This window comes from Globicephala melas, chromosome 13 (genome assembly GCF_963455315.2).
Source record: "Globicephala melas chromosome 13, mGloMel1.2, whole genome shotgun sequence".
Taxonomy (NCBI): domain Eukaryota; kingdom Metazoa; phylum Chordata; class Mammalia; order Artiodactyla; family Delphinidae; genus Globicephala; species Globicephala melas.
This window is the reverse complement of record NC_083326.1, coordinates 63,377,765-63,386,642: the sequence shown is the minus strand read 5'-3', so window position 1 is coordinate 63,386,642 and position 8,878 is coordinate 63,377,765.

Sequence of the window (8,878 nt, the reverse complement as noted above, 5' to 3'; positions counted from 1 at the left end):
TTGATTTACTTTTTAAAAATTTATTTATTTATTTTATTTTTGGCTGCTTTGGGTCTTCATTGCTCTGCACGGGCTTTTCTCTGGTTGCGGCGAGTGGGGGCTGCTCTTCGTTGGGGTGCATGGGCTTCTCACTGCGGTGGCTTCTCTTGTTGCGGAGCACGGGCTCTAGGCACGCAGGCTTCAGTGGTTGCAGCCCACGGGCTTAGTTGCTCTGCGGCATGTGAGAACTTCCCTGACCAGGGCTTGAACCCATGTCCCCTGCATTGGCAGGCAGATTCTTAACCGCTGTGACACCAGGGAAGCCCTTGATTTACTTTTTTTAAAAAATAGTCTTTATTTTTTAGAGAAGTTTTAGGTTCACAGCAAAATTAAGAAAAAAGTACAGAGTTCCCATACACCCCCTGCCTCCCAGTCCCCCCACTATCAACATCCCCCCCAAGTGGGACATTTGTTACAATCGATGGACCTACACTGACACCTCAGCATCATCCACAGCCCATGGTTCACATCAGGGGTCACTCCTGGTGATGTACATCCTATGGGTTTGGAAAAATGTACAATGACACGTGTCCACCATTAGAATATCATACAGAGTAGTTTCACTGCCCTAAAAACCCTCTGTTCTCCACCTGTTCATCCCTCCCTCTCCCCCAGGCCCTGGGAACCACTGATCAGTTTATTATCTCCATAGTTTTGCCTTTTCCAGAATGTCATAGAGTTAGAATCACACAGCATGCAGCCATTTCAGACTGGCTTCCTTCACTTAGATGTACATTAAGTTTCCTCCATGTGGGCTTCCCTGGTGGCACAGTGGTTAAGAATCTGCCTGCCAATGCAGGGTACATGGGTTCCAGCTCTGGTCCGGGAAGATCCCACATGCCGCAGAGCAACTAAGCCCATGCGCCACAACTACTGAGCCTACGCTCTAGAGCCCACGAGCCACAACTACTGAAGCCCGCGCACCTAGAGCCCGTGCGCTGCAACAAGAGAAGCCACTGCAATGAGAAGCCCGTGCCCCGCAACGAAGAGCAGCCCCAGCTCTCTGCAACTAGAGAAAGCCCACGTGCAGCAACGAAGACCCAACGCAGCCGTAAATAAATAAGTTTATTAAAAAAAATAGTTTCCTCCACGTGCGCTTACGGCTTGACGGCCATTTTTTTCTGCGTCGAATGCTTTTCCGTGCTCTGGATGTACAGTTTATTCATCATTCACCTCCTGCAGGAGGTCTCCGCTGCTTCCAGTTTCTTTTTCCTAACGGTCTGACATGCATTTCCAGAGGCAGTGTGTTGGTGGGAGGGGCCGGGCAGGGGGCTTTCAGAGTAGCTGTGCTACTTTCCGAGCGGTGGAGCTCCCAAGGACTGCCGTCCACTCGGGGAAGGGCTCCCGCGAGGCGGAGCGGGACGGTGGCGCCATCTAGCGGTAGGCCTCGCAGCACCTGCCGTCTCCAGTCCCCGGGGCAGCCCAGGGATGCGGGTCCCAGGCCCAGATAGTCCGGTAAAGCAGACAGGGCCAGGGCAGGAGCCAGAGGCCGGTGATAGCCTCGCGTGACGTGGGTGTTATGTCACCCTAGACATCGCGGTGACCTGATCCACGGGCACAGGCCCGGACCTCAGCTGGGACCACAGCCCAGCGCTCCCTGCTCTGTGCCCAAGCATCCACTGGCTCTGCCCTCCACGTTCCGCAGGCACAGGGACAGTCAAGTGCGGAATTATTGGACACTTAAAAAAAAAAGTTAAGGGACTTCCCTAGTGGCGCAGTGGTTAAGACTCCGGGTTCCCAATGCAGGGGGCCCAGGTTCGATCCTTGGTGGGGGAACTGGATCCCCCATGCATGCCAGCCAGCTAAGAGTTCACATGCCACAACTAAGGAGGCCGAGGGTCGCAACTAAGGAGTCCGACTGCTGCAACGAACACCCGGTGCAACCAAATAAATAAAATTTTAAAAATTTTTTTAAATTAAAAATAAGAGAAAAAAAAAGTTAAAATTGGGACTTCCCTAGTGGTCCAGTGGTTAGGGCCCCACACTTCCACTGCAGCGGACCTGGTTTGATCCTTGGTCAGGGAACTAAGCCACGTGGCCAAAAAAAAAAAAAAAAGAGAGAGAGAGAGAGAAACAACCCAGTTAAGATTGATGTTACCTGTATTTTATCACAATTAGTATATATATGTATCTATTAAACAAACGTGACTGTGAGTAGAGGCTGGAGGTTGCTGGAATAAGGACTGTGTAGAATATATTAGCCAAATGGTAACAACAGAATTCTGACCATTGGAGCACTGCCTGCCGGTGCCACTTCAGCTGTGCTGGGACAGGCCTTAACTGACCACTGGTTAAGGTCACAGCAGTTCACCACGAGGTGCCATTTGTCCTTTCTGGGTTGAAAACCAGGCCAGTTTGAACTGATAGCTAGAGAAAGAGGGGGATAATCACCCCTTCCCTTAATGCATCTGTGTAATGGGTCTCCTCCTTCAAGTCCCAGTTTTAACATATTTTGGGCCATATTAACAATTTTAATGGCTCAGCAAGTCTTCAAGGTCTGATTTGGCAAGGTCAGAAGTAAGGGACAAAGTTTTTTGTTTTTCCTTTTTTAAAAATTTATTTATTTATTTTTGGCTGCATTGGGTCTTCATTGCTGCACATGGGCTTTCTCTAGTTGTGGTGAGTGGGGGCTACTCTTCGTTGCAGTGAGCGAACTTCTCATTGCAGTGGCTTCTCTTGTTGCAGAGCACAGGCTCTAGGTGTGCAGGCTTCAGTAGTTGTGGCACATGGGCTCAGTAGTTGTGGCTCACGGGCTTAGTTGCTCCATGGCATGTGGGATCTTCCCTGACCAGGGCTCGAACCTGTGTCCCCTGCATTGGCAGGTGGATTCTTAACCACTGCACCATAAGGGAAGTCCCTGCTTTTGTTTTAATATTTATTTATTTGGTTGCACCGGTTCTTAGTTGCGGCACGTGGGCTCCTCAGTTGCGGCACGTGACCTGGTTGCACCGGGTCTTAGTTGTGACATGCATGTGGGACCTAGTTCCCGGCCCAGGGATCGAACCGGGGGCCCCTGCATTGGGAGTGGGGAGTCTTAACCACTGCGCCACCAGGAAAGTCCTGCAAAGTTTTAATTTTATTCCAATTAAGGCTTCTATCTTGATAATGGGCGGTCCCAGAGGAGCGGGAGCCAGACCCTGGAAGAGTAAGGTGCATTTTTCCTTCTGAGATCTGACCCCTGGGGAAGCCCAGGTCACAATGTGCCAAGACCAGGTGGGGGCAGCCATGGACATTCTGAACTGGGGGCTTTCCTTGGTGGGAGGGTTTGGTGCTTTGGGATGAGAGGACCAGGTCTTGGGATGCTCCTCAATAATTCCAGGTCACCTAGGGCCTCGATAAGAGTAGTGGTTCCTCGGCAAAGGATGCTGTGCAGCCTCAGAATCTGTAGGTGCTTCTCTGAGAAATGATGACATGTGTGTGCCGAGAGCCCTTCTTCCCAGGCATCCTTGAGGCCGGTCCCCATTCCACTTCATCTGCCATACTTTTCCTTCTCTACCTCAACTCTGTACCACGATCCAGAGGGGGAATTGCCAACCTACAGCCTGGGGGCGAAACCTGGCTGGATGCATGTTTTCATAAATAAAGGTTGACTGGACCCCCCCACCCCCACCCCGCGAGCGCTCAGCGCAGTGTAAAGCCCTTGAACCCTGCCAGGTTGTTTAATAATTGGCCTCCCTCCCCTAAAGTAGCCACTGAGTGAGAGCAGGCCACTGTCCAAGCCACAGATGGCGGAGCGAGGGGAGGGCGGAGGTCCTGCCCGGGAATGCGATGCTGTGAGGGTGGATGGGGCGTGGCCATTCCTGAGAGGCTGGTGCACCTCGTGGAATAGATTATTCTTTTGGGGGCCCAGTTTGAGGGCACTGAGATATGCTGGCCAATTAAAGTGAATCCAGAGCCAGTATAAGCAGGGGCAAAAGCTACTTAGTGCCTTTTTCGTGGTCCAAATCCTTAACTGTGTATTAAATTTTGAAATTCTGATCGAACCAAATCGCAGGCCTGTGTTCCAGATTCTCTTTCTCCCTTGCAGAGGGGTGTGTGTGTATGTGCGTGTGTGTGCACTCTCACAATATAACTCAGAGGTACCCTGTATCCTCTATAGGTCCTTCAGTGTGTCCTATATCCCATAGGAGGTACTCATGCTGCGGGCCCCCTCCTCCAGGAAGCTCCAGGCCATACTGTCAGTACGAGCCTGAGGTCTTGGGCCATGGACCAGTTAGACACGTTTATCCTAAGAATGTGATTTATTGTGAACACGTGTTTTGCTCTGGGGTGTGGGTTTGGGGCCTGGAGTCTGAGAGACGGAGGTCAGTGGCATGGGTGTTGCAGCCCGTGTAATTGACCCCCAGTAAAAACTGAGGCTGGGGGGCTTCCCTGGTGGGCAGCCCTTTGCTCCCAGTCACACGTAGTTGCTGAAAATTAAGTGGGGCTCCGTGGGGGAGGGGGACGCCTGGGAGCCAGTGCCTGGTCTCTCCTGGACGTTGTCCTGAGTGCTTTTTTCCTTTGAAAAGGGCACTAGTTGGCCTTTGTGACCAAATGATCCTGGCCCCGAATTTGCTTTAACCTCTGGGAGACGTGAGATGGGGCTACATATCCGCGGGCCTCAGTCTAGTAACAAGGGGGGCTGCAGGACTTGGGGATTGGCTGGGTCCCCCTGCCGGCTCTGCACACACTTGGTGGCCGCTGCTCACCCCTAATCACCTGAACCCTGGCCCCAATTCCCCACTCCCAGCCCATCCTGAACCCCAACCCTAATTTGGGTCTCTTGGAGTCTTGCCCTGACCATGACCCTGACCCTGACCCTGACCCTGACTAGCACCCAGATGCCGTGACTGCTGGACTCGGGAAGGTGTCCTCCACTGCTGGGGTGGGCCTGCTGCCCTCCCATCCTCTTCAGGCTCTGCCACAACCTGCCTGCAGGCGAAATGTCCAGGAGCCCGTGGAGGTGGCCTGGCTGGTGCCCTCCACCCCCTCCTATGTCTGTCATCATGACATTGGATAGGAAAGAACAGTGTCACCCCAGAGCAGTGCCGCGGGAAGAACTATGGACCCTGTAGTTTCTTGTTCACAGTGGAAATTGCTTTTTGTACTGATATCAAAAGTAATATGTCTGTTGTTTTAATAATTCAGAACATGAACAGTCAGTCCTAACCCATCACCTAGAAATCAGTAGCATCTGGTGCATATATTAGGGGGTCCTTGTGGGTTCTGTCCCAGTCCCCATCCCCACTTCAGTCTTCATTTCTTCTTCTTTTTTTTTTTGAGCTTGCTGGAGACCAGCCCCGCAGGAGGAACGCAGCCACTGCGAGCTACTGAGGTTGGGCCCCTTCCCGCTTTGGAGCAGGACAAAGCACCCATCACGGGTGGTTATTTCCAGGGAAAACCAGAGTGACGTCTCAGGCTCACTGCTGGGTAGTCCTGCTGGCTGCACCCCAAGTCCACCCATCCTAAACGTTAACACACTGTTGACGAATGGTGTTCATCCCAGTGTTACAAAGATGATGGGATGATAGAAAACCTCCTCATAATCCAGCTGTATCTCCGCCACAGGAAAGAAACCCGTACAGTCATTTCTGGGACGTGCTGAGGTGTGGCTTAATTCTGCATCCAGCCCTGATTTTTCAAAGACCTAGCAAACTAGGCCTACAAAGATAGTTCATTAACAGGATAAAAATCCGTTGTGGCCAAGAGTCAGCATTTCGCCCGACAGTAAAATACTAGCTCTGTTCCCCCTTAAGTCAGGATGGAGACCTGAGCCCATGGATAAGCAGCCAAGTTCGTTCCACCTGCCGTCCCTGGTCAAGGTGGGTTTAAGACATACATGTCCTCCAGGTGGCACGGAGCCTAAATAAGGTGTTTGCCCAAGTTGTTTTCCAGGAGCCTGGAGTCAGCTGCGTCTAGTTCGAGCTGATATGGTTAAGCCTGGATGGGACCACCCACCCTCCACCGCGCCTGCGCCTGACCTTTCCCCCATCACCTTTCCCCAAGCCTCGGACTGCCCTGCTCCTTCAACCCACAAGTGCCCCAGCCCCTGGCCTTCGGGGAGGCAGCTCTGCAGCTAGTGCTCTTCATGGAGCTGCAAACCTTGGCGGCTCAGCATTTTCCTTGCTGCATGTCGGGCAAGACGAGCCTGGTCGGGGAACTAACTTAGCGGCCAGTCAGGAGGTAAGTCCAGACGACTTTTTGCCTGTGGCTCGTCCAAGGCTGGTACTGAGAGGCTGTGGACGGGTCTGGGCAGCGGCCTGGTCCGTCTGTTCCAGGACTGTCCTCGGATTTCCCTGGAGAGGTGCTGAAAACTTCCTCTCTTAGTTCTGTTTTGCAGCAAAGTGACAGTTTGGGGGTTTGGGTTTGGAAGACACTTTTGGGTGAGTAACCTCATTACAGAATCGCACATGTGTCTAGATTGCCTGGTAATCCATCCAGGTTGGAGGCCCACTTGGCGGGATGCTGACAGAGGACACAAGGTTTGCGGTTGCTGAGGTACTGCAGGCCAGGGTTAGAGGCTGGGGCTCTGGGTTTTGGTCTTGTTTGTTCTGGTTTGTTTTGTCTATGATTGTCTTAATTGTTAAGAGTTGGCTACTGGGGATTGAATAAGGACCCATAGGGAGAGTTTGCTGCTGTGACCACCTGGAAACAATCCCCTTCAAAATGGGAAGTGTTAATTCAATTCCCCCTTGCAGCCCTCAGGCTGCATTCTCCAAAATTGGGTGGTTTTTCAGGTGTAAATCCATAAGAAAAAGATGGTAACACTGTGTGGCCACCATTTCCTTTAGACTCCGGAGCAAAATGGTCTGAAAATGGATCCTTAAGTTAGAATGCAAATTTGCGACTTGATTTATTTTGTAAACGGGAAGAAAAATGGGATGAAATCGCTTCTGTACAGTCTTTGATGTTACTGTATCAGAATAAGCCTGTGCCGGGCTTCCCTGGGGGCGCAGTGGTTGAGAGTCCGCCTGCCGATGCAGGGGACACGGGTTCGTGCCCCGGTCTGGGAAGATCCCACATGATGCGGAGCGGCTGGGCCCGTGAGCCATGGCCACTGAGCCTGCGCGTCCAGAGCCTGTGCTCCGCAACGGGAGAGGCCACAACAGTGAGAGGCCCGCGTACCGCAAAAAAAAAAAAAAAAACAGAATAAGCCTGTGCCAAGATGTCAAGTTGTGACTCAGCGGGAAAGGAGGCCAAGGAACCCCTCTTGCTTGATTCTGATGAGGAGGAGGACTTGCTGCTGCTCTTTACCTACCACCGCCTGAGCCTCAGGCTCCCCCCTCCCTACCCTTCGGGTCTGGGGATTGAGAAATAGGAATGGTCTCGGTCTCCCCATCTCCTACCCTCCAGGGCACTCGACTTGGCCAGGGAGCTGCCTAAACTCAGGCCAGGAAGCATTGGTTAAGGGGAGTCCCCGCTGGGGGTGTGAAAGCTGAGAGTGGACAGCCATGGGATGGGAGGGATCCGGGTCCACGCCCCTCCTTCAACTTCAGCTTTTTTTTTAAATTAATTAGTTTTATTTTTTCAGCTGTGCCACACAGCATGTGGGATCTTAGTTCCCCGATCAGGATGGAACCTGCACCCTCTGCTTTGGAAGCCTGGAGTCTTAACCACTGGACTGCCAGGGAAATCCAACTTCTTATTTATTTAATTGGGAGAACAATATGCCAACTTAGAGAGATGACCAAAGAGAACAGAAAATCTTTCATCGATCCTTGCAACCTGCAACCGGACCTGGGCAGATGCTTGAAATTCATTAACTACCCTCCTCACCTCAGAAAACCTTCGAGAGATGCTGGGTGGAGCCTGGGAGGAGGCAGATCAGCTTCACGAAGGAACCCCTGGTGCCCTGTGCAGCCTGCAGCGAGCGTGGCTTTGCCAACAGCAGATCCTAATTGGGATGTGAGTGCTGGGGATGGGTGAAACTCAAACATTATGGAGATCGCATTCTTGCAGGATTGTGAAGAAGGGGCCAAGACAAGGAAGCCTTACTAAAGCAGAGGAGGTAAGACAGAAATCAAATGAGGAGGCTTCAGAATTTCTAGGCAGTGCCTGTAAAGCCTCCAGGCAATACAGATGCAGACCCTGAGGCCCCAAAGAATTCAAAGGTGGTCAGTGTGATTCTCATTGGCCAGAGCGGCCCCTGACATACAGAAGAAACTTCGAAAAGTCGGGGGGCTTTGGGAACACCTACCTTTCAACTTGTTAAGTTGCCTTCAAAGCTCTTAATGGCAGAGACCAGGTTCAGGAGAAAAGGGAACAATGAAGAATGAATCGGGCCACTCTGCTGGCAGCTGACTGAAGCCAGGGAAGAGCCGGACCAAACCGAGGAGGTAAGCGGCCTAAGCTTCCACTTGAAGGGGACACCTGATAGCAGGATCCTGCCAATGTGCATATTGCAAAGAGCAGGAACACATCCTAAAAGAGAGTCCCGCCCTAAATCAGCCTTTTTTTTTTTTTTTTTAGGCTGTGTTGGGTCTTCGTTGCTGCGCGGAGGGCTTTTCTCTAGTTGCGGCCAACGGGGGCTACTCTTCGTTGCGGTGCACGGGCTTCTCATTGCAGTGGCTTCTCTTGTTGCGGAGCATGGGCTCTAGGCACGCGGGCTCAGTAGTTGCAGCACATGGGCCCTGGAGCACTGTCTCAGTAGTTGTGGCGCACGGGCTCAGTTGCTCCATGGCATGTGGGATCTTCCCCGACCAGGGATAGAACCCGTGTTCTCTGCATTGGCAGGCAGATTCTTAACCACTGTGCCACCAGGGAAGCCCCTAAATCAGACTCTTGAAGAAGGTAAATAGGTGGCGCATCAGCTGCCTGATCTAAGCATGACGGTGACCACGAATGACGGGGCCCTGGGAAC